This window comes from Crassostrea angulata, unplaced genomic scaffold (genome assembly GCF_025612915.1).
Source record: "Crassostrea angulata isolate pt1a10 unplaced genomic scaffold, ASM2561291v2 HiC_scaffold_271, whole genome shotgun sequence".
NCBI lineage: Eukaryota > Metazoa > Mollusca > Bivalvia > Ostreida > Ostreidae > Magallana > Magallana angulata.
The window spans coordinates 13,424-40,426 of NW_026441824.1; the positions used below are offsets into that span (position 1 = coordinate 13,424).

General features: G+C 32.9%; 1 long non-coding RNA gene and 1 pseudogene across 3 annotated transcripts; one reads left to right on the forward strand and one right to left on the reverse strand.

Annotated features, from left to right (window-relative positions):
• The window catches only part of LOC128169979 (uncharacterized), a 45,496-nt pseudogene that overhangs the window by 13,011 nt on the left and 5,482 nt on the right, over positions 1-27,003 (forward strand).
• LOC128169980 (uncharacterized) lies at positions 1,626-13,132 on the reverse strand. 3 transcript variants are annotated; one of them, XR_008241641.1, is made up of 6 exons: positions 12,135-13,132; positions 8,666-8,861; positions 7,945-8,006; positions 6,834-6,893; positions 6,107-6,169; positions 1,626-2,529 (listed from the first exon to the last, which is right to left on the reverse strand). It is a non-coding gene; the product is annotated as an uncharacterized LOC128169980 (long non-coding RNA). The 3 variants fall into 3 exon arrangements; XR_008241643.1 differs by lacking the exon at positions 12,135-13,132 and adding an exon at positions 11,484-11,498; XR_008241642.1 differs by lacking the exon at positions 6,107-6,169.

A 27,003-nucleotide genomic window follows, 5' to 3' on the forward strand; every position in this document is an offset into this window, starting at 1 on the left:
ACCTGAAAAGGAAATAGAAATATAACTTTATGAAATTTCAAACACATTGTGTCATATAAGGATACTAGTATATTTATATGTAATATTTTATTCTACAACATATGCAAAGGTAATTATAAATTACAAAGCTTACCGGGATGAGGCATCACCCACATGAGACTATCTTTATTATTTTATGAAAATCAAAGTTGATGATCTTTTATAAAATTTAATAATTCTTTAATTGCGTGGACCCTTAGGTCCACGCAAAAAGTATATAAGCGATGTTAAACCGGATGCTATGGGGAAAATTCAGCCTGCGCATGAGCTAGCTTGGGCCCTGTGCGTAATGGGTAGCTCAGGGAACCAGGCTAACACGTTTATCTGAATCGGGATCGGGATTCTGTGCCATATGCACATAAAAGTTCAAAGGCGCTGTAATTGTAAAGTTGTCGGTAAACAGTACAGAAACAAAGTATTCCTTTTCAAGAAATGATTGGCATGTGATATGAACTATCAGTATTATGAAATAAGTTAATGTTATGCCGAAACTACTACATGCATCAAATAGCATAATTTGCAATGTTTTGTTGTTTTCCTAATACACATGTAACTTAAATATATATTTAAGGTAGTCGAGGCTAGAGAACTTCCCGATTAAATTTTTTAAGCATGTAAGTATGATTGAATAATTATTTCACTATAAAAGTTTGAATCTCAAGAAAAATGCATCAAAATATGAAATTTTTAATTTACACAAAGCTGTCACTGCATAGTTAACAAAGTAGTGCGAATCGTAATGTGTGCGCAAATAGTAGAATTCATCGAATGCCTGATACTATACATGCAAACTTCATTCATAGATAGATCAAAATTATTTTAGAAGTATGAATCCCTTAAATTCTGAGATAAAAAGTCAGGGCTATACATACATGTATACGTAATACAACGTACAAATTTAGTGGTTAAAAGCAGAGGGCTAGAGTCGGTGGAATCTCTAATAATCTTAAGGCTTTCACGTTTTCGTTGGAAACACATGCAAATGGTCCACGTATTGTAGTCCTTTTTTAAAGGACAGCAACTTGTATAACAATATAAATGTCACAATTTTCGCCTTTATCAAATAAAAATTAGCCATTATCTGACAACTGATGTGAAATTGGGCATACAAATAAAATTTTGATAAGACCTCTAGAACAAACCAGGAGGAAAAAGGTTTTTTTTATTTGACTATTTGATGCCTTATAACAATAACCTTCATATGTAGAACATGAAAAAATCCCTAAGGCAGAAGTTTGAAAAAATGTGCAAAATTGATACATTTCAAGCAAAATCCCATAGGGTCCTATGTTAAAAATTAACAAACTTTGAGATGATCCCCTAAACAAACAATGTGGTAAATGTCTGATTTTTTTGTTTTAAAATGCTTCTTATTTTAGTAGAAATTCATGCATTTTCAGAGGGACGGGTGGGGATGAGATGTTATGGGACCAACCTTACTTTGAGAACTACATATTAGTAAACTGAGATAATGATCAAAAGTATACTGTTGTAATGAAAAATGTGCATAGGTTTTAGATGTTTTTGAAACAAAATTTAAAAACATAAGATTAAGATAATTATATATAGAAAATATATTGGCCAGTGATAAAACATCGATGAAATCGCGGATGACGGTTGATGATTAAGAGAGTGCAATTAAAGCTGAACGTCGCTTGTAAATAGGCAATGTCTGCCATATTTCTCTCTCACCACAGTTATCCCTACAACCCCTATAAAAGCTGCGGAACTCTTAGCAGTTTAAAGTATTTCGATGTAGAGGTCTCACCTGTGCTGACATACAACTTGCCTCACAGTGTTACTCGGTCGCAATGAAATTATTAAGTTTTATGCACTTTTTTCAAGTCAGGAGAATACTAACATCAAATAAACTGGTCAAAATATAATTAACAAACAGAATTTGCACATAAAATAAGAATTAAATGCATAAAATCATAAGACCATGAAAAGAAGTTTCAGGTGTGCAATCTGGTGTAACGAAATCGAAGGATTTATAAACCAGGTATCTGTGTGATGGTGCCTATTTATGAGCGGTGTCCAGCTTTAAAGATAAAAAGTCAACAAAATAAAAGCCAAACATGTGTATTTAAATATATATATATATATGAGCATATATTTATATGAATTATCCATCTTTGGCAGACACGTTGGCATGCGGTTTTTTTAAATATAGAACTCCTAGAATTTATACCAAACATGAATCTAACAGTCATTTCATCACAGATCTATAGGCCTTTCCTACATGTTCTGACTACATATGAAATACAGAATTAATTATATATCATTATCATAGGAATAAGATAATTAAATTCTATTACCCCTCTTTAGCAGACACCTTAACTTGTGTCCACCAAATACTGTATAAGAACATATGAAATTAATATTCAAATATTTTGATACAAACCAGAGGGACATTCATTCTTAACTTACCTCAACATCTCCATCTAACACCTCTCCAGCATTCTCTTAACGTTGCTTCAAATCCACTTGCTACAAAAAATAAACACCACATGAGAGTTAATAATATTAGCTCGTCCGAAAAATATTGACCACTCAATATTTTTTATTGTTATATTCAGTAGTATATTATCACTATATAACTCTATATAGACGAATAGTCAATAAATGTAATATTAGCTCGCCCGAAAAATATTGACCGGTCAATATTTTTTTGATATTGACCGGCTAGGAATAATATCTAGAGAACATTCCCTCTATTTCAAATAATCGCCTCTGATTTGAGGATTCGTAAACTATGACGTAAATAACTTTTCGAACGCGCAATGTGACTGTTTGCGATCATAACGGATGTAAGGATTTGCGAAGTAGTGTGAAGTAAAATCAGGTAGAACATCTGTATGTTAATTCTTACGGTGGGTGGAATATCACCAGTGATCGTTTGATGCTGAGGATATTTTGGAAATGAACTTTGCACAAAATTGAATTCGCGAATTCTTTGTTGAGGTGAGAAAATTACGGCGAGCTGTTTTCAGTTACTTTATTAAATTTTGGTTTGTTTCTTCATAAAACAAAACAAATGTTGACTGTGTTTTTGGGCAACATTGATTATATAAGCCCCCTTGGGACGAAAATATTGCCCTCCGCTTCGCGTCGGGCAATATTTCGTCCCTCGGGGGCTAATATAATCAATGTTGCCCTCAACCCCAGTCAATATTTGTATAATATTGACCGGCTAGGAATAATCTCTAGAGAATATTCTCTCTATTTCAATTAATCGCTTCTGATTTGTTGATTCGTAAACGATGATGTAAATAACTCTTCGCGACTCCAAAACAAGGTGACGTCATAATAGACAGTCAGTAAAGGCAAGTAAACAACGGAAGCGCAATGCGACAGTTTGCGATCATAACGGATATAAGAATTTGCAAATTACTGCAAGTGAAATCAGGTGGAACATCTGTATGTTAATTCTTACGGGCGGTGGAATATCATCAGTGACAGTTTGATGCTGAGGATATTTTGGAAATGAACTTTGCACAAAATTGAATTCGCGAATTCTTTGTTGAGCTGAGAAACTTACAGTGATCTGTTTTCAATTACTTTCTTTAATTTTGGTTTGTTTCTACATATAACAAAACAAATGTTGACTGTGTTTTCGGGCAACATTGATTATATTAGCCCCCTTGGTACGACAATATTGCCCCCCGCTTCGCGTCGGGCAATATTTAATCCCTCGGAGGCTAATATAATCAATGTTGCCCTCCACCCCAGTCAATATTTGTATAATATATCTGAGCATATATTATATGAATTATGTGAATTATCCATTTCTGACACATTGGCATGTGTTTTGTAATATAGTATGCCTAGCATTCATACCATGTGAATCTAACAGTCATTTAATCACAGATCTATTGGCCTTTTCTACATGTTCTGACTACATATGAGATACAATATTAATAACATATTACTTATTAGTATAAGAGTAAAAACCAAACAAATCAAAGATAACAAAGCTCACCGATACCAGGTATCATCTTTGTGAGACCACCTTTATCATATTATATGAAAATCATAGTAAATGATCTTTGATATTCATGTATACTAATTTGAAACAATATCATGTATCATATGTTAGTAATAGTTTGATAATCATATGTTCATTTTATAAGGTATTGTAAGATACAATGTTTTTCAACACAATAATATAAAATACAATATTGCATCCTATGATACTATACAATATATGTCATATGATACAATACTGTAAAATATAATGATACATATATATTATTATAACGGTAACTTGATCCAAAGGGGCGGATCATGTCGAGTTGCCAGGTGCGGATCACCAGATCATATGAAACACGAAGCGTCAAACTTTCATTACTAAATACATATTTGTTATAAATTTAATAATAAATACCCTTTTCCATATCACAGCCTGTATCAGCCCTCGACCAATATCATCCTCCGGGCCTTCTGCCCCTGGGCTAATATTGGAGTCTCGGGCCGATACTTGCTGTGATATGGAAAAGAATATGTATTATTCTCTATTTAATGCTGGTATCATATAAAACAATGGTGTTTCATATCCTACAATACTTTATCATTGGAATCATGTTATATCATTGGAATCATGCTATATCATTTCACAATAATAACATCTATCGAAAAAGATTGTGTGAGGTAGAAGGTTTTTTTTTAGCATTCTTGATAATGGAGATCAGGCTCTTCATCAGAAGATACCTCTGCAATTTATTTGTATTATAGTTAAATCAACTATGCAAGTTTGAAATAGTTCTATTATATCCTAAAAATGTGACATGTTCCTAAAAACTAAACCGCATCCAGCATCTAAAACTTATGACTCAGATTCAGCATTCGAGCATGCTAAGTGCATATATCATAAAACACACCATCCATGTAAGTTTGGTGAAGTTAGGACAAGTAATAACTAAGATATAATCATCAGAGGGCACCTGCTCAAATAACTTTAACCTCATTCAGCATCCAAAACCTATGGCTCAAATGCATCAGTATTACAAGACGCACCATCCATGCCATCTTCCCTAGCCAAGGGTTTCTGATCGCACCGCTTTTCACAAACCCTTGGCATATTGTGTTATCAAAAGTCAGGATTTTTTCGTCACTATTTAAATCAAAGATGCCGTATTATAACGTACCTGATGCAGTTATGGCAGCCTCTGTAGACATTGATATTGACAAGTTACCCAGTGTATTCAATAAAAAGGAATAATGTGAAATGTTACATATGGATTGAATTCATTCGAAAGGTGATCAAAAGACTGTGAGTGGTAAATCCTCAATCTACGAGTGCACACCTCTGTTGATAAACAATATAGTGTACTTTTTTTTGCACCATTGAATAATCGATACATGCATTATGAAGACTCAAACAGAAAGACGAGAAAATAAGGGTTTTGAGCTATTCATAGTAGAGACACTCTTGAATAAACATAAGGAAAACATTGTTGATTAAATCAGATATGCTTTGTAGTTTTTGATTGGTCGAACGGTTTCAGTAAACCCCAATCAAAATCCTGGAAAAAAAAACGAACTTTTGTTAGCACGATATGCCAATGGTTGTGAGAAGTGGTGCGGATCAGAAAACCTTGGATAGCAAAGATGCATCCATGCAAGTTTGGTGAAGTTAGGACCAGTAGTAACTTAGAAATGGCTATCAAAGGGCACCTGCACCTGATCCAAAAACCTTAACCTCCTCCAGCATCTGAAATTCATGGCCAAGATTCAGCATCCAAGTCTTTCATGTCCATAATTAGGTCCAGATGCATCATCCTTGCAAGTTTGGTGAAGATAGGACAAGTAATAACTTAGATACAGGGCCTGCATAAAAACCTTAACAAGATCCAGACGCCAACGCCAATACCGTGGGTATAGCATAAGCCCCCCCCCCCCCCCACCCCCACTTTGTCTCGGTGAGCTGATTATGAAATCCTATTACCCCTCTTAAGCAGACACCTTAACTTGTGTCCACCAAATACTGTATAATATATATAAATATATATTCATATTAAAATATTTGAGACAGAATATTAAAGAGAGACATTCATTTTTAACTTACATTAACGTCTCCATCTAAAACATACTCTCCAGCTTTCTCTGCTTCTTGTTCCAGATCCACTTGCTACAAAAAACATCCCATTAAGTTAATAAATAGGTTGGAGATACCAAACTTGGGTAGAGTACTAATCAAACCCAAGTTTACAGAATGTAGCCCAGACTAAACCCAGATTTACTTTCGGAGTTTACTCCGGATTAATTAGAGTGGACCCAAAGTAAACTAGAGAGTAACTTCTGTCGAAAGAACCCTAAGGCAGACGCTACATGAGTATTTGGAATATACAAGGGGTGGGCATTACAGGCAGTAAAATAATTAGATAAAAGACCCGACTGCTTCACTTTTCAATGTTTAAAGAGAACTATGAAAGCAAACCGCGAGTTAACCCAAAGTAAATACTGAGTGAACCCAAAGTAAACCCCAACTGTACACAAATTTCCAAAAATAAACCTGAAGTAAACCCCAAATTAATATCGAAAGTAAACCTTGGGTTTACTCTGGTGTAAGGTTGGGTCTGATCAATAGTGTAATTATAATGTTTACCGGGTAATTTTCACCATTCTACACTTGCATTTTCTGACTACATATGAGATACAGGATTAATTACATATATTTATTATGGGTGTAAAATTATTAAATCCTATTACCCCTCTTAAGCAGACACCTTCACTTGTGTCCACCAAATACTGTTTATATATATATAGTTGATACTAAAATATCTTTAACTTACCTCAACATCTCCATCTAACTCCTCTCCAGCATTCTCTTAACATTGCTCTAAATCCATTTGCTACAAAAAAACACCCCAGTAGAGTTAATCATTATGTGAATTACCAAGCTTGGGTACAGTACCAATCAAACCAAATCTAATAGAAAGTAAACACAGACTTAACCCTAGGTTTACTTTCGGGGTTTACTCCGGTTTACTAGAGTGGACCCAGAGTAAACCCAAAGTAAACTAGAGTTTCCCCTGCCAGAGGTTGCCCCCCCCCCCCTAGACAGATGCTACATGTGTATTTGGAATTTACAAAGGATGGGCATTATAGGCAGTAAGATAATTAGATAAAAGACTGGTCTGCTTCACATTTCAATGTTTAAATAGAACCATAAAAGCAAACGTTAGTAAACCTAAAGTAAACCCCGAGTAGACCAAAAGTAAACCCCATCTGGACAAACATTTACTAAAAGTAAACCTCGAAAGTAAACCTGGGGTTTAGTTAGAGTTTGCTCTGTTAGGCTGGGTCTTGTCGGTACTTTAGTTATAATGTATACTGGGTAATTTTCACCATTCTGAAGTTGTATTTTCTGACTACACATGAGATACAGGATTATTACTATTTAGGAGTAAAATGGTTAATTCCTTTTACCCCTCTTAAGCAGACACATTAACTTTTGTTATACTTTCATGTTAAATACTGAAATCTGATTGGTTTAGACGCAGTTCATAATCTGTTCTATTACCTTCAGCGTTAGCAACGCACTTAGCAACGGGTAACATTACGAATTGTTACATGCGCGAAAATCATGCGCGTACGGGTGGCCTTAGAATTCACGTTATTCCTATCTTAAAGCAGTGATGTTTTCTTTAAAATTAAGACATTCAGTATAACAAAATAAATAGTGCCTGTTTCGGAGGATAACAGTTGAAATTGACACCCCTGAAAACCACTGTCAACCTCCGCTTCACGTCGGCTGACAATGGTTTTCTCGGGGTGTCAATTTCAACTGTTACCCTCCCAAACAGGCACTATTAATATAATGTCCACTAGATACTTTATTTATATATATTTGATATTAAAATATTTGTAACAGAATACGAGAGACATTAATTCTTAACTTACCTCAACATCTCAATCTAACACCTCTGCAGCATTCTCTTCTCGTTGTGCCATCTTAGAAATTACTGTTGAGTAAATCAAAATAAAGATAATATTCTCTGCACTATAATCATTGATTTTTCTAATTTTCATATTTGACATTATTCTGGTTTTTTTAAACCAAACTGATGTCCATTTGAAAAAAATCAACCTGCTAGTTATACTGTAAATTCCTTTTATTACGCGAGTACTCGTGGTTTCGGATCAAATCGCGAGAATATAAAATCGCGAACACGGAATTTCCATCCTTATTTCTTATAGTTTTCAACTCTTAGAAAATAATAGCAAGATTTTAAAATCCGCGAAGGGTGCTTCTCGCGATTTTACGTGAATATTAATTCCTCGCAGTTAATTAGGAATCTACAGTATACAGATGATAAAAGATAAAATTTTCACTCCTAAATAATATAACTTAGTTCGAACAAGTTGAGATATTGTTTAACTTAGCTACACATTTCTAGAAAATTTATCCATGCAGTATATTTAAAATTAATTGAATCTACAGACAGAAAGAAAGACATGGGGGCGGCAAACATATTGAAAATTTAAAACAATTAACATTAAAATACATCTTCAAAAAATTTCAATGTTTTTCTTTTTCTTTTTCATTATTCATGTTACTAATCAATTACAAGTACCGGTAAAACATTTCAGTTTCTCCATGATGTTAGATAATATATTTTACCTTGCTCCTCCACCAAAGGTTCTCTTTATCTCCATAATTGTATTGAATCTATTCCCTTGGCTGTATATTCTTCACAGCATACAGACAGAGGTCCTCTTTGTCATTAAAGACATTCAGCTTCATGACCAAATTAGCATCTTTGTCTGTATCATTGGTGAAATGACTAATGCTGTTAGTAACACCCTCTGCATCAATGCTAAAACAAAAATTTGAACAATAGATAAAAAATGTAATCCTGAAAAAATTCTGAGGAAAATGAATTGCACTTTTATTTTATATTTTCCAGCAACTGTGTTTGCATGTTTGAGGACTTTCTATGATGGTTGGGGGCTAACAATGTTTTCTATCTTCTACATGCATACATGCTAACCTCCTGTGATGAAAAAGAGGTAGATTAAGAACCCGAAAGAGATGGCATTGCACATGGCCTTTTTGTGTATGGTATATTTTAAAGCATATAGTTTTATATACTATTTATGTAAATAGAGATTCTTATTAGTAATTAAGGATATCAACTGAAATATAAAAGACTTGACAAATTTAGCAATATCAACAAATGCCCCCCCCCCCCCCCCCCCCCCAAAAAAAAATAGTAATCATTTACCATCAAACTGATAAAGCAATTTTATTTTTTGGAGGAAAAAAATCTTTGTGTGCCGATACTTTAACAATTGCCATTGTTTAGTAAAAATAGGTTAAGTTATCAAAATTTTACAAAAAAGAGAAGTAAGAACTTCATTCTCTCCCAAGTTATTATTGAAATTGATAAAAGGGTATATATCCAAGATATCTTTATTGACAAATTATCATTTTTCACTCAATAAAGTTCACAGGAACAAAAACAAAAATCTTACGGAGATTTATAATGGGAAATGTTTAAATCTTTTTACCATTTGGAGCTCATTTGGAATACCTCACACAATTTTTCAATGTTTCTCCTTGGTAAAGATAATATTGACATGTCTAATGAAATCACTATAAGTGGTTTCTTTCATCTTTTAATGTAAAACACACATGCTTGAAAACTAATCATTCAAATGATTTAAAAAAGCGTACTATGTATGAACCAGACTCAATTCATGCTCTAATTTCAAACATGAGAAAGTTTCTGGACCACAATGCCTTCCATAACATGGCTATCAAAACAACGTAATATGTATTTTGAAGAAAAGCGGTAGATTTCCTAATGAAAGCAGTAAGTGGGTGACAGACTCAGAGGTAAAAAGCTGTAGACTTCCGCGAAAAGCGATAGAGTTAACATGTATGCCTTCTATCAATTAAGTTACGAACAAGAAAATGATAAAGATCCGTAGGAAGAGGGAATTTTTACAAAAAAAAAATCACTTTTGGCACATATTGTTTTTTTTAGGTTTACGAACCACAAAATTGTGAAGTTCTGTTTGAGGACAACATTTTTTTACATCATGTTTATTCTAATAATATTAAATGAATGGCAACTTCATGATTGTGATGTGATGATCAAGTGTAGCATGAGATGTAGCATACCGGTATATGAAAAGTATGTAATCTGTGAAACATATCACTGAAAAAGTACAATAGAATATTAGACATACAGCTTTGAATGTTCATTTGTCATTTTATAGGGGTCGATACATTTTTCATTATAAGAATGTTTAGTTATAGTTGTATCATATAAACATTTTAGCTTGGTACAAATAGTTTTCCAATTTGTTTGTTAAGGGTAATCTTCGTTAATACCAATGAAACAAAATTTCATATAAAATGGTTGAAATAAGGAATTCTATAAATAAATGAATAGTCAGAGGTGTTAAGCATGGACATTATCAATAGATAATGTTGCTTTAGAATATGTTAACTTTCTTTAAATAAATGATATTAGAATTTCATTTTATTCTAGCTGCGTTTTGGATGCTTGGTGACCGGTTTCTTTCCACTTGCAACGCATCGACATCACATGCATTAATTTAAATTACATATCAGTCTGACAAGATAGTTTCATCTTTTAAAGTTGTTGATCTCGGCATTTCCCAGCCCCGCGAAAAAAATTCAGACTAAACCAGGCCATAATAAACACAATTAAACCTCAGTTTAATGTGTACATTTTCTCATGCCATATTTGACAGGAAGTTGTTGCCTTACAATATTGATCCCGATATGAAATCATCAAAAATCTAAATCCCATCAAAAATTTGCTGTCGTGGGGAAAAGATCTCTTTTGTAATTTTACATTTTTTCCTAAAAACTCAGAAAACCAAGTGGCGGGTTTGTAAACCTAAAAACAAAAAACGCTGTTCATCTTGTCAGACTAAATACCAGTTCATGTAAATATCTTGGGTTGAAGATAGTCAACATTTCACTGGGAAACTAGTGTGTAATTAGTTATACAAGCCCACTCTGAGAGTACTGCAGCATAAGCAATACACATACCCTACTGGTTTGTAATATCAGAGACATATATAACATGTACAGTATATGTCCCTGGTAATATTTTATGAAATTAAGCTTCATATATTTTTCTTAAATAAGAGATAAAGAACAGAGCAAATTCAAATTATATATTCTACTCTAATATTAAAAACAGACTTAATATTACTCTTATTAAATGTAAAATATTTTCTTTCGGATTGTTTAGTTTAATGATAATATTTGACATGTTATACTAGGAGACAACAGGACAGAGGAAATTCAAACTATGCAGTTGATATTGAAATAAAATACAAAGTGGACAAAATAATATTCTTTAATTTATCTCGGGCAATATAGCCAAGACCATTAAGTATCCGCTGGTAGAAATTTGTGAAAAAAATGGCCTGTAATGCACAATATCATTACTTACCGTCTTCTGTACCCCAAATCAAGCCAAAGAGGATAGCCCAACCCCGATAACGAACCCGATTGTAATAATTCAAAAAAATGTACACACATTACTTGACACTATTTTACAGATCTTATTTGTTAGAAGTGATAAAAGAAATGATACAAGTGATGCCTGATATTACTATTGACCGCATACCATGATACTATACATACTGGACTCGTTTATTCACTAAACACACAGAACCACAAAAAATCTTCAAAATTCCCACTACGTAATACATATAATATTATTATAATACATATATAGAACACATTTTCATGTTATGTTATTGAAATTCAAGATAAAATGCTATAAATTACAAGATATTTACCCAGACGAGCCTCACGAGCCGACGAGGTTCAACAGCCATTCAGTGAACCGAAAATTATTACCTCAAGAAACAGAAGAGTTCCTAAATAACCACCAACCCCTCCTTTTTGAACACAAACTTGATAATTATCCAAATTATCAATAGATTATTTTTCATATGATTTAGGTAATATTCTATAATTTAACAAGCAGCCTCTAGCGACATAACAGTAGTGAGACAACTCAACATCGCTATAACGTTAGGTACATGTACACATCAGGGCCGGGGCAGGCTTGTTTACATTTCATAAATGTACCTACCTTTTTCTTTATCGTTTTCTAGGACTGCTTTCAGCTGAAAACGTATACATATTATGCATAAAATTATTACGAACACGAGGTTATTTAACTCTTTAACGTTACACTAGATTAGCTAATATTTACAATAGGCCCTACATCTTTTTGTGGTGACGCCAAAATCAACCATGACGTCATATTATCTAACATGTAAAACCTACTGTTTTGAAATGCATGCATCTCATAGAATGAGTTTTCTCTTGACTTAAAACTGCAAATATTTTGTTTTAATTTAATTATTTATTAATCAGTTTTGATGTATTATTGTTTAACTTTGTTAAGTCCTTGAAATGTTTTCCTCAATTCAACATGTTTTTTGTCGTCATATTTCATGAATAGAGTGTGACAACAAATAAAATTTACTGTTTAAAAGTATAAATATCAAGAAAACAAGATAAAAACTTAGTAAGCTAGTCTAAATAAGCTTGATCCTACTTACGCATCTCTCGTAACTCAAAACAGCCATGTTTGTTCGGAAGCCCTCGCAACCCATCGTAAAAAACCGAAGTGCATTTTCGGACAAAAAATATATCTCAAATGAAGACTTGGCACGGTGGCAAATATATCGACTTTTTTATCATAACTTTTTTTTCGGAAAAAACCATGGGACTCGATAAAACATGATCTTAATTGACAAAAAAGGTTTAAAAACATGAAACATACTCTTAAAAAGTATGTTTTTTATCCAGTTAAACATTGTCCACCAAAAGGGTATGCTGCGTATTTGTAAAAACATACATTCAACATTTTAAATGATGTTTCATTCTGACCAATAATAAACAATTTACACAAAAAGTATTTCCATGAATTAATTGTGTATAGTTTTTGCATAAAAATGGTAAACAAAGTTAATTAATAATAAAAGCAACGTTAATTATTGCTTTTGAAATCAGGCAGACCCGTTTTTGTCTGCCTTAATTTGAGGTCTGCCTAAAGGTTATTCTCAAATACTTGATGTCCACATAATCTGTATAACATATATGTATATATATATATATATATATATATATATATATATATATATATATATATATATATATATATAAATATATATATATATATATATATATATATATATATATATATATATATATATGGTTAGTTGTAAAACATCTGAAGATGAAAATGAAAGCGCTTATGTTTTACTCGGACTTTGTGTTTTTATTCATTTAAGTTTTCTATATCTTATCCGACCACTGTGAATTTTTTCTGGATTTACCTATATATATATATATATAAAGCACAGAGAAATTCACCTTTTCGGAGCTACACCTCCGCCCCGGCCAGGGCTTGAACTCATGACCTCTGGAACCCATTCCACCGGCAGTGAGCGGCCACCGCGCTAACCACTGGGGCATCTAGGCAAGACAAATTCTTGCTTTCGACGACGAAGGTTTGCATGTTCTTACATGCAAAATATATGTAGCTGAAAAGAAAACATAATATCGTCGACACAAGATGTCGTTTCATATAAAAGATCCGAAGTTCGGTTCGACTTGCATATAGAAATATATTCATGAGCACATAGATTTAATACCTGAATAGAAAATAAGTGAAAAGCTGTCAATGTGACAGCAAACCGGGTTTTCTTTTATGTGAACTGTATCCATAATCCATGTCAACCCATATCCAGTAAAATGGTGTACCCTATATGCAATATTTTGCCAAAAAATGACTAAGTTCAAAAGCTGGTATTTTTTTAATAAATTATCGGAAATCAAAATCCTAGCAATATGCAAACTTCTGATAAATTTACTATTGATCTACAAAACAACTTCCTATCTTGAAAACTGTAGGAGGAGTTATCCATACAATATGGGTACCCTATATGCAATATTTTGCCAAAAAATGACTAAGTACAAAAGCTGGTATTTTTTTCATTAATTATTCATTAATTATTAGAAATCAAAATCCTAGGAATATGCACATTTCTGATATATGTACAATTGATCTCCAAAAGAACAACTTCCTATCTTGAAAACTGTAGGAGGAGTTATCCGTACAATGAGGGTACCCTATATGCAATATTTTGCCAAAAAATGACTAAGTTCAAAAGCTGGTATTTTTTTCATAAATTATCGCAATCAAAATCCTAGCAATATGCACACCTCTGATATATGTGCAACTGATCTGCAAAAGAACAACTTCCTATCTTGAAAACTGTAGGAGGAGTTATCCGTACAATGAGGGTACCCTTTTGGCAGCCGCCCGCCCGCCCGCCATTTTCACCATTTTAATAACCGGATTTTTCCTTCGGAAAACCCGGTTAAAAATGAGTTGAATAACTCTATAACATTTGATAACTGTCATTATATTCCCCTGTAATGTTGTCTGTTAGCACTTTTAAAATCATTATCGCAAAAAGTAAAAGGCTTTAGGTCACGACCACCTCATTAAAAAAGCAAGCACACTATACTTACCATTCACAAAGCTTGAAATTTAGTTTTTAAACAGAACCGTGCAAAAAGTGAAGCGTACTGTTTAAAAAGCTTACTGAACCGATCTGTGCAACTGGTGTAGTAGCACGTCCTAGCGTTCTGTACATACCTTAATGACTATAATATGACTATTTTTAGATTTGTCTGACCGGCTGCGTGATGTTACCGTCACTGTTGGACTGACAGAGTCAGATGTCAACACTCCGTGTGGGTTCTTTGCTGGTCCCGGTACTGCGTCACAGCTGGTCGTCATCGACTGTCCGACATCAACACAGGGGAGATTCGTAAAGATCTCCAAGACAACAGAGTTTCTCACTCTTTGTGAAGTTGACTTGTTTGGCGTCCTCGTCTTATCATCAAATTAATTGATGTCATAGATGAAAAGTTACCGTATAAAAATACAGGCGTTTGTTTGATTATCCCAGTTAATTTATTATGTATCCTCTTTTTTTTTAAATTCAGCTGAAAAAGTCTTACTTATGCCTTCAGTCAGTCCAAGCATACATGTAAATTTTACAACATACACCATAGCATACAATGTGACATAGCACTTAAATCTTATACCACTGCTTTAGAATCCGATACCATAACATATAATCTCATGATTGCAATTGATCATATCATAACATAGCACACAGCATGGTTTAACTCGCTTTTAAATGATTTTATTTTCGAGAAATAATGTTAACATTACAGAACAGTAGTGGATTTTAGCTTCTTATCATTTTAATTCAAATGTGTTGAACTCTTCTGTATACAGAGGCGTTTCCAAGCAAATGTCATATCATACCATAACACATTTAATCATTAAGCCTTTTATTTCAAATGTTCATAGCATGTCATTATATTAGTATAGCATATCATAAAAATAGTATAGCATATCATTAAAATCATAACCATAGCATAGCGTAATTATAATTTGTCAAAGATATGCATGAAATGATTGTATACATGTAAATGTTCGATATGTTGCGTGATGACTCTATCTTATCTCATTTACATGTATAATACTACATACACTGGATATATTGACTGTGAATCTTTCATGTACCCTTATATGTATCAACATTTACAAAATTCGTTCGAATCAATTCATGTTGGTTTTTATTATGTGCTATTAATGTTGTGTCAATAAATAACAACTGCGGTTTTTCGTTTTCTTTTAAATAGGACAGTAGATAGGACATTGTAACCATTGACCAAGAGAACATTCTGTTATAGCTTTTGTATTTAGAATAAAAATACATAATGACGCGATGAAGCGTTACATTTTTCTAAACTTTCCAAAAAAATGTTTGTGCTAGCAATTTGTTTTTTATGAAAAGCAGAAGAATTCTGAATTTATGTAAAACTGGTCAAAGTAGGAAAGGTTTATGCTCCATTTGAAAGAAAAGTTAAATAAGGAATAATGAGGTTTGCTAACTGTAGTAGATGCATATTGTGGACTGCTAACTACAATACCCTACTATTAAGATGCTCACTTGACTACAGCGTAAAAAGCATGCATTACATTCTAAATATAGTATGCACCAGTTTGCACAGTTAGCAATCTACAATATGCATATACTTCAAAGGGTGGGGATATAATTTTTCAATACGGTATAAAGTAAATGTTTTTCACCATATGGAGTAAAATGTGAATGATTAAATAACACTTAAATTTTTCTTTTAAGAAATAATTGTAAAAATTATTGCAGATTTAATACTTACTATAGTCCGTCCCAAGATATTTTTGCCGCATATTTCCTTAAATTATTCGATATTTATAAATACCTATTGGTTCAGACGATGTTCATTCAATAGTATGTGAAGAAATCCCAAGATTTCCGCTTTGAAACGCCACCTCTAGCTTGTCGGGTATCAATACACGGCTAAAAATAAAAAGTCTAAGGGGGTTTTCCATTACCAAGGAGATGAAGACGCCCGGATGATAACGTTGAAAAATTGCGCGAGGTATCCCGAGTACTTCCGAATGGAGAAAGATGTCAACATTCCCCATTATAAATCACCGTAGGAAATCTGTTTTCGTTCCTGCGGGGTCCTTGCGGTAAAATGATCTTTAAAAAACAAAATTAACATAAAACCACGTGTTAACAAATATTTCAAGTCCCATAATTATATTTTCCAGCCATTAGAATAAATTATTGATTAGTTGGTGATTAACTACCATTCATTAGTTTTGTCATACGTTATTTTGTTTAACGCAGCCCTGAATCATAAACGGAACTATAAGGTTTCAATGTTGATTTGTAAACGTTAATAGCTGTACATCAAAACTGTGAAAAAGCTATGTTTTACTATATAAAATACTAATTAGTTCAGGTAATTGCACTGATACTTAGAATTATAAGTAAGAGGTTTTTGATATGGAAGGGGAGGGTAATTAATCGTCTCATAAAGTACCGATTCTTGTAAATCAGTAAAATCAATACAGATGCAGAAGACTACCATGAAAAAATATGAATTTAAATGTTCTATGCTTACTGAAATATAAGGATCAAGAATTAGAATTTCTTCGAAGGTTGTTTATTCTTACTTAAACGAAACAATTGTGTTAAAAGCTGGAAAACATTTAAAAGAAATTTTGACTGTTGTGTTTTTATAAAGCAGATACTTTCGCAGGATTTTGACTATCTTTAAGTTCTCCTTAAAGATAGCTTAAAGACTATCTTTAAACCACCTTAAAGCTGTATGTGCTGCTAAAGGGGGCTTAATGAAAGCGTAAAGATAGCTTAATAGTTAATTAAGGTAGCTTAAAGACTATCTTTAAGCCACCTTTAAGGACAACTTATTGGTCCATAATGTCCAAACTTCTTTAAGCCACCTTTAACCATTTTTAAAAAAAAAATTTGCTTAATTTACCAACAAAATGTATTAACTTTGTGACAATTTAATTAGCTGTGATCAATGGACAAATACATGTATATTCAAAGTATTTATATCAAAAAAGCCGTGCGTCTGGACAAGAATACACCTGTTGTGTATATTTTGTATATCCTGTGTTAGTTCCAGAGTTTTTCTGAAGTTTAACAAAGAATAGATTTTGATTAGATATATGCAAAGAAATACAAGTATGTCTAGACACACAACGCAGCGATTTTAACAAGTGAATTCGATTATACATGAACATGTACAATAGATAAGTAAATAATGTATATTCTGTCGCAAATTTCAATGATTCTAAGACAGGGAAAGGTATTAAAAACGGTTTTTGATCTAAAAAATAAATTGAAAAAAAATTCAAAACACCCAAGACGAGAACCCAAGGCCTCCTTACTTCCACTGCGCCACAGCGACTCATATCTAAACGGGGGTTTTTATTTCCTATAGATCATTGGCTATTGAATTACTTTTTTCCTTGAAAAGCTTTTGACTTCCATTCAGCCTGTAACAATCAATTAAATTGAATTAAAAAATTACATGCATGCATGTATTTAGAGTAAATTTCGGTACTTGGTCTTCAGTAAAAAAAATATATTTGACCTGATTGGAAACTGTAAGGCTGACTAGTACTTTGTTTGTAAATTTTAAGCAGGTAGATATGCGAGAATATAGAGAATATATAGAGAATTTCAGGTCGTGTGCTTCCTGATCTAATATTCCGAACCGTTTAACGACAATTGCAATGTATTATAGAACACTTCCTTATATATATAAAATTTATTGCGCAAAAGCCACGGAGAAAGAAATCAATATCAGTAGGTATGGAAGATCAAAGAGTGATAACTCTCGATTTTTGACCCAAATTTGTTCCAAAATGGCGTTGTATTTTTACTATCGGGTGGTCTCTTATTACGTCCTTGTACGCTGTGTCAATTGCAAAAGTAGTTCTATTATTTTTTAAGATAGATACCCAACATGTTGGCGCATTTGTATATCAAGGAGAAATCGTTGATGGCTGACTTTTAGCGGGAAAAGAATTCTTCCGAAAGTTTTGAAAAAAGCGTAAAATTATAAATCACGAATATACAGCAAAATGTAATGTTTATTAATGTTATTATAAATGTTTTTTATCGCAAATAATTATTTTTTAAAAAGTACAACCGCGTATTAAGGATATACGAGTTAATTAAAAATGCCCTATATTTCTGTCGCGCGGAGTTACGTGCCCTTTGTTTTGGTTTGACCTAGCTAACAGTGCAGTCTACACGTGAAAATCAAATGCAGTAAATTACAGTAAGTTTATTGATGTTTTAATTCATCTTTTGTAAAGTTTATCGTATTAACGTATTATTAAGATTCAAATTCTTGTATTTCACCTGAAAGCATCAGCAGATAATGACTTCCAGACGGAGAAACCTCAGCCCAAGTTCGAATTCTCTCAGCAATTTTTTGACTACCAGGGAAACGCATGGAACTGTAGAAAGTCGAGTAAGTTTTATGCAACTGATGATATCATTATGCGATTTTGATGAATATAACATGAATAAAAGCAATATGAAAGTTCTACTTGGACGACTCGTCCTTGGCAAAGATGAAAAAGCTAGGCATATCCTCAGTCTCATTGAAAACTATTTCATGTCCATGGCATTTGACCGACCAACCGTAGAAGGAATATACATGCACATAGAGTCTAAACTGGAATCTATTAGAGACATGTGAGAATATATTAACACCAGGGAAACTCTCAAAGACCTAGAGAAGCAATATGCTTATGCATTCATGTAAATGGAACCATTATGAGTATCACAACTTTTGAAAAACTGTTACCACTTTTAGATATTAAAGACCTCTCTGAATTTGACATACTGTTAACAAATAAACTGGCATTATATTTATTTGATTATGCTAAATCAAAATGCATTGAGGAACAGAAAATGTGCAACTGGTTCCAGCAAATAGTTTCCATCCCTATTAATATGAGAAATTTAGTTACAAATTGGCATCGTTTGAAGAAATATACACAGAAAAAGAGGGGCCTTTTAAAGGAAACTTTTCTACAAGAACCATTTAAATGTCCAACCCTAGATGAAAGTTCTATATGTACAAACAAAAGTAGATCCTCTGATTCTACCTTGGCTACATCTATAGCTGCAGACCTTCACAAAATGCAACAAAAAAGGATGCTGAAATATCATCTTTAAAGAGAAAGTTATTGGATCAAAAGGATAAAAAAAAGAAAACCCTGAAGAAACTACGGAAAGAGCACGAACAAGAAAAAACCAAAATCAAAGGTCAAAGCAGCAAGTTAAGATTAACAACCAAAACCTCAAAACAGAGAGAAAAAGTATCTAAAATTTATTTTCAGAGAGAGAATACAAGGTTATTAAGATGCGCAAGCAATTTTTTGATGTACAGAAAGTTTCTGGTAATTATGTTAAAAAGTTACAAACAATGAAGCAAGAAAATCGGAGTTTGAAAAATGAAAATGAGACCTTGAAAATGAAGATAGATGAGTTGAATGAACAAGTGTGTGAAAGAGAGTCAACAGTAGGTAAACTTTCATCAGAATTACATCAGTTGGAGACAAGTTGTCAGTACCTTGAGACTTTATTACATGATCATGAAAGCGTTGCTGTGTTCGATAGTGATAGCAATTCTTATATACCTGCATATAGACAAGCCGTAATGAAATTAACTAGTCTTAATGTGGCAACAAGTAAAGTAAATGATGTAATTAACACCTCCTTGAAATTAGTGGGTAAAAGTTTATGAAATTGTCCCTCTCGCCAGATTGTAGATGCAATAGTTAGTGAAAAAATAGATGTCAGTAGTGCTCAGGTAGGGCAAAAGCTGAAGGGGGAAAAAAATACAACTTTGTACTCAGATGAAACTAACAAATTTGGCAAAACATATGATACATTTTTGATATCAGATGAAGACAAGAATGTGTATTGTTTAGGCTTAAGAGATATGTGTAACACATCATCTCATACTACTTTAGAGACATTCAAAGAAATATTATCCGATATATCTGAGGTTTGCAATGAGAACATTGATAACACTTTTGGTGATAAAATATTGTGTAACCATCAGAATTTTATGTCTGACAGGCCCAAAACAAACATTGCCTTTACTGATTTGTTAGTAAAAGAAATTATGCCACAGATTTTGAAATCATGGGATGATTTAGATTTTGAACAGCAAGATGCTTGTTGTAGAGTGAACAATTTTTTCTGTGGGTTACACTTGCTTGTAAACTTTGCAGAGTCCTCATCATCTGTTCTTAAGAATTATGAATCTATGTGTGAAAAAATAAACAGTTCAAAGTCATTTAAAGATTTTTATTCTTTAGACTTTGAAGAAAATGATGATGTCAATATTTCAAAACTATTACTTTCTTAAGATTTTGTGCCAAATGTTTTGGTAAAGGTGTCGATGAAAGAAATGGTTCTTATGCAGATTTTTGTACTTATTGTAGAGACAAAAAGGAGATGAACTCCTTCATTTCTTTTAGAGGTAATAGATTTAATGTTATTTTCCTTATGGCAGAATTTGCATTTTGTCATAAGAACCATGTATTAGACTTTTTAGACAATGTCCATGGTGCAACCAACTTTGTGCAAAAAGCAACTTTACAGTTATACAATTCTATTGTTGTCATAGCTGAGTGTAAAGTTCTTGATTTGATTTCTAAATTAATAACTGCTCCTTTGTGGCGAGTTATTGAAAGGAATAAACATGTTTTGGATATGAATAATTATTATGAGTTGTTGCTTGATTTTTTGAAAGAACGAGGACAGTGTGCTTTTGATTTTATAAGTGCAGATAAATATCCATTTAAAAAAGAACTGATTGTAAAAGACAAATTTTATGATTGTTTATGTATACAAGATGAAAAAATTGATGTTATAGCTGTGCAGGTTGCACAAAATTTGTTCACCTCATATTACAAGATACTAAATGCTGCAATGAAAGAGCAGCTACCAGGAGGAGCCTTCTATACATTAAATTAAAAAAAAATCACAGAAACATCATCGGTTATTCCTCACAACAAGCTTCCAGAGAGAGCCTTCGGAATGTTGGATTTCCTGATTAGAAATCGACCAAATGCAACAACGCTGACAAACGAAGCGTTTATTTTATTTGCGTTTAATAAGACTTGTGACTGGCTTGAGGAATTACCTTGAGGAATTACCTTTAGATGAGAAAAACCACTTGTTGAATATTTCAAAAACACAAGGAAGACAAATAAGAGAGAAATTTAAAGAAAGATATAGAGAAATCGAAAGACAAAGACTGGAGAAAAAAGCAAGAAGATCTAGTAAAAAGGAAGGAGAGATTTTATAAAAAAAAGGGAAAAACAAACATCTCAAATAATTTATTATGGATTGTGGCAGAACAACACCACGATGGAACAGATGTTCCAGTCTATTCCAAAGGTATCCGAGAAAAGAAAAGCTCTTGTTGCACAACTACGTTTCCGTTCTAATGTTTTGAAACAAGTTGTGAAAGACAAATCCATATTTAATGCGACTTCCAAAGGTAAACATCTCTCCATTGAACAGCTAACTATGAATGTGCGGAAGCTTATAAATGATGCTACAACAATGGAAAAAGAGCCCAAACACGCACCCCCTCCATTTCTCGTAGGAAAAAAAGTATAGCACACTTTTAATGAAGGGATGTTTACTGGAAGAGTAATAAGCACCGTCCCAGGATTTCATGATTTTTTTAACATTATTTATGACCATGACCTAGATGAACATGGCAAAGTTACAGAGGCAACTGCTATATATACATGTACATACAAGTTGATGAATGACTATAAAGCAAACACACTTGAAATAATTCCAGAGGTGGTGAGTGGAATTAGCAAGCATGAATCTAAGTTCCCAGTCGATGAAACAAGGAGTTTCATTTATTTTTATCCCCTATCTAACAGCACAGATTGCCCCTAACACATTGCCCCTCACTTGCTTTTAAATTGGTTTATCATTTCTTTTTGGGAGTTGATTTTTAATCAACTCTCCTATGCAGTCACGCGGACAAACCGAAAGTGAAACAGTGTTTGGACCTCAGCACAAATCATTGCTCCTGACAAGACTTAGTTCTTGAAAATAATTGATGAATTCGATGTAATGTATGCTAAAGCATTTTTTTCTAAACGAAAATTATTTACAAGTACCTTAAAAATAGTCAGATTTTAAATGGTACGAACAATTTAAATATTTTTTGTAGTCGTATGTATTCCTACGCCAGAGTTCAATATAGTCTCGTTCAACTCGACGCTCGGCTGTCTCCGTAAACCCTTGTCGGAGATTTACGGTGTCAGCCGAGCGTTTGGTTGAACGAGACTAGAGTTCAATATAAAAAAATTGCTTGGATCCATACAATTTTCGAGAAATATTTCTACCACTGATACATAGTTTGATTGAATTAATTTTATCTTTAAATATTATTTAACATGATTCATTTGGAAGTTTCCCGACATTCTAGTCGAAAAAGTTCAAAAATTCATATTATAAAAATATGCGTAATTCAAATTAGAAACTACGTATACATGTACTTGTCATGCCAAATAACATATCATTGATTTTAAAATAAATAAACATCGACAAAATCAACTCCCGTCAGTTCTTCAGTACTTTGATTACTAAATTGTTTTTACGAAATTATTAACAATGCTTATACAATTTAATCAATATAATTATGAGACATATCAGATTTAGTTTTAATATATCACACTTAATATATTTTATCAGTTTACTTTCAAACTTTATTAGTATGTGTATTGTAGAATTAAAACATAAACATTTACTTGGTTTATTTTATTAACAAATTATATTCTTATTTACAAAGATTTAAAAAAAAAATGGATGTTTAAAGCTTGGGGAGTGAAGAGAAGGTTTGCTAATTCATTTCATTTATTGTTTTTGCAGATATCCTGTGCTTTGTGAAAGTGTTTGGTGGCCCTGTGAACTTTGCAAATGGTCGAAGTAAAACAAAGTTGGTGTTAAATAAAATTTTGGAACCATATTTTATGTGTTTGTATTTTTTTAAAAATGGTAACAGTTTTTCCAAAACAAACATAGAAACGTTCAGTATTGAATTTGCTGTATTTCCCTTATTTGTGAAGCAAATCTGGAAAAAAACTGTTTTGTAAATGCCATAACTAGACTTTAAGATAGTGCAAGCAGTTTTTCTAGAATTTGTGTGAAAAAATATCGTCTTCCATACCTAATATCAGTTACCAGTTATAAGATAATAGGCTGTGGGCATTTACTAAATCGTCAGCAAAGCAAAGAAAACAGTTTTTTAAAACTGTTTTCATTTTTTAGAACGCGCAAAGAATGGTTGGCTCTCTGGTTAGTAAATCTTTGAATGAAGTGACATTTACAACAGTATTGTTTTGTTTGGTATCATTATACGAAAGAGCGACAGCTGCCGTTGTTCATGGTAAGAGGTATCGTGGTCCCGTTATGCGGGTAGTGGGGATGATTGGACAACAGCAGTGTGTCCGGGAATGTAGACACAGACCCAAGCTGAGTCGGGGAGTCAACTACCGGAAACAAGAACTACTGTGTGATTTCGTGTCGGTCATTAACGAAACGGAATTAAAATCTGAGTATGTTAGAATTGAACACGAACAGGTACATGTAATCAATTCTCTCTCTCTCTCTCTCTCTCTCTCTTTGAATCTTCTATTCAAAGTGTCTTTTACACATTAAACAAACCTGCGTTTTATACATTATTTGCTCAATTAAGCGGAAAAAGGTTGGCTTTTTCCCTTATATTTATGTCTAAGATTTAGTTTAGGAAATGGGAATTACTGTAATTAAACAATTTCTAGTTCGTGTCATTACCATAATGTAGGTTTATATGTTTTGACTAGTCGATTCCGATATTTTAAATATTACAAATTATTAATGTTTCATATGCTGATTAAAGAACACACAATACAATGGCGGACTCAAGAAGGGGAACGCATGCACTTAGCGAACTTCTTTACACAAGACACGTTCAGTGGTGTAATGTACATTTAAAAAACCATTTAAGAATGCCGATTTGGGGTTTTTTTTGCGGAAAAACTACGATAGCAAAACTTTATTATTTTTTAACCATATGTCATTTAAACCAATTCTAGTTTATTTACGAAGTTTCAAGAAAATCAACCGCCTGGTTCTTTTTAGGGACCATCTCAAAGTAGAGGTACATTTACTATGGGAATATATATGAAACTGTCATTTTCAGAAGAAGAATGGGCCAGAAGAGCAAGAGTTCGAGAGCGCTCGCACATCTTTTCGATAGATTTAGCGTACCTGATTATCTGAACAAAGCCCCTCTCTTATCTTTCCCCCAAAAACTCATCAATCCTCATTTCTTGTAGACTGACCACGTTCCAGATGAATGCCTGTCATGCTCTACTGACGATCTGTGTGTGACGCTCTCCAGTAAGAAAGTCCACTGTATTAGAGGTAGTCTAATTAGTTTTATACCATTACATTATATTTATATCACAATTATTTAGCCGTTTTAAGGTATTCAATGTATAATGAAGGGATATTGACCAATTTTGAGTTTTAGAACTAGTTAAATAGGAATTGCTAAATAACAGGATCGAAAAAACCAAATTCACATGACTGACAACATAAAAGTAGTCGCTCATTTTGCACCTTAAATTTGTAGAATAATCTCCTCTCTATGAAAAAAAAAATTAAATACGTCAAAATACATGCGGTATATGATTCATTTTATTCCATATTTTCATAATGAGATAGTTTATGCATGTATTAACCAAGTAAATTTTACGAATTTAAAGATACTTTTTACAATATCTTAATAAAAGATACGTTTCCCATAGACTTCAATGCAAAATTCAAGGTGCAATTAGTTCGACCACAATCAAAATTTTGAAAATTCCTTTGGTTGGGTAATTTTTGTATGATAACATATTCAAAATGATTTCATGATTAAGCATATAGGACCTTTCGTTTATAAGGTACCAAATGGTTGTTTTAAATCGAATACCTTAATACATTTATGTTCAATACAAAACTAAAAGATTTTAGTCGAGTACTTGGTAATTGTACCAATTCATATAGGAGACAGAGTTTTTTTTTTATACAATTCACTGTAGGCAGGGGAGGTGTGTCTTCGGAACTCTGTAACTAGAATTTCATTTGTTCAATTCAGCAGAAATATACTAGTGGAAAAAAGACAGTGTGCATTATAAAATCACGATACATTAACTGTACAGATTGAATCGAATATTCTTAAAATTTCTTCATAGAATATTTCCAAAATGTTTTCCTTATGCTTATGTAAACAAAAATTTACCATGTTAGGTATGCATACTCATTTGCTTAGAAATCACTCAAGTTATACTCATTAAAAATTTTCTCAACAATCTTTTTAAATGTTTCTGTCACAAACTAATTTTAATTTACTGGCCTTGAGTTTTTCTGATCGGCTTCGGCCGAACACTGTTGTGTCTATATGAGGCATCCAGCAAATGCTTCCACGTGCGCACACATTCCGCTTGCATAAGTAGTTCTTATAAAAACTTGAAGATTTGGTTTAATATTTATATAACATTTTACTCAGTTTCATTTCAATTCATTTACCTTAAGAAATGCAAACATACATTAAATACAGTTCGACCTGTTAATTCAAGAATGCACTATTTGTCTCACGCGTAAGAATATCGATCGAAAGATTCATTCAGTTATGCAGTTGACCTCGATGAACTGACTTCGATCATAAGAAGATGCTCCATGAACTGACCTCGATCTACTGATGTTGCATAATAGTAACTAGGAAGACGGCTTTATTTATAAACAAGGTTACGTTATAATGCGACCTCAATTGCAAGTTATGATGGCATTCAATTTTTTTCAGTCGCAGTAAATTATTTTAATACCACTCTTTCTTTGTTTATGTGTTAATGCTCTTTGAAGAACCTACTCAGTATTCTGAAGAAGAAGAAGAAGAAGAAGAAGAAGAAGATACATTAACTTTTAATAATTACGTTAAAAATATAAAACTAGACAAGGATATTACGAACGGCTTTCAAATTTCAAATTTAAATTTGTTGACGGTTTATAATGATGAAAGTATGGTGTACAGATTCAAAATATTCTATATTTTGTAAAAATACAGTACTTCTTTAATTATTTTTCATCAAACTGATCATGTTGATTACTTCTAGCTATCTATATACATGTATCTTTATTGCCGATCATTCCTTTAAAAGGAATACTTGTTTAACTCTGTTATGCACTGCATATTTTATGCTCCTCAAGTATTTGACCGTGGGTGCTGGATAACATCCATCCTAATCTACACCAAGGTGAACTCCATCGCGTCAAAGGTATTCAAAATTAGTCCAAAATCCTTTATGTTTCCAGAAATGGACATGTCAAATATTCCAAGTGTTTGTTTATACTGATGGCCTCCTCGTTATATCCAACCGGTGATTTCCGAGGGTCGCGGCGCAACAGTTAACAAATGAT